Source organism: Anopheles aquasalis, chromosome 3 (genome assembly GCF_943734665.1).
Source record: "Anopheles aquasalis chromosome 3, idAnoAquaMG_Q_19, whole genome shotgun sequence".
Taxonomy (NCBI): Eukaryota; Metazoa; Arthropoda; class Insecta; order Diptera; family Culicidae; genus Anopheles; species Anopheles aquasalis.
The window spans coordinates 15317501-15317975 of NC_064878.1; the positions used below are offsets into that span (position 1 = coordinate 15317501).

Consider the following 475-nt stretch of genomic DNA (forward strand, 5'->3'; position numbering starts at 1 on the left):
GAAGAGAGTGTCCACGCACCACGCCTCTGCACCCTTTCCGTCTCCGTTTTCTTCTAGACTATCTTCCAGTCGAGTGTATGTGGCCAGCACCTGCCTACGCCACACCCGCAGGCGACGCGTAGTTGTCGACTGATCGAATCACTCTGGTCGGTGCTGTTGTTGATGAAGCTGATGATGGCGAAGGTGTTCGCGTCTATAAACAAACATCCAACCAACAGCGCCGGACTCGAAGCACTGATTCGGCGGAGTGGGCAGACGCACGTCGATGCGTTTCCATCATTTCTTGTTCGATTCAACCACCAAACAAACCACCGATCCACGGCGTGTATACCGAGATGACTAGCTAACAAGCCGAACGGTTGCAACACGCGGTGAACGCGATCCGACGCGAATGTTTATCAACGGTGCGATGAGTTTGTTTAATTCATAATTCATATTTCACTGCCCATCATCATCATCACGTGGTGTGCTGTTT

General features: G+C 51.6%; 1 protein-coding gene across 1 annotated transcript in view; it reads right to left on the reverse strand.

The window, feature by feature from the left end:
- Nucleotides 1-177, reverse strand: part of LOC126575342 (tachykinin-like peptides receptor 99D) — a 14851-nt gene extending 14674 nt beyond the window's left edge. The window contains exon 1 of the mRNA XM_050235985.1: nucleotides 1-177. This exon is cut by the window's left edge and continues 2823 nt beyond it. The gene's annotated coding sequence lies outside the window, so the exon portion shown is untranslated.
- Nucleotides 178-475: the final 298 nt, after the last annotated feature.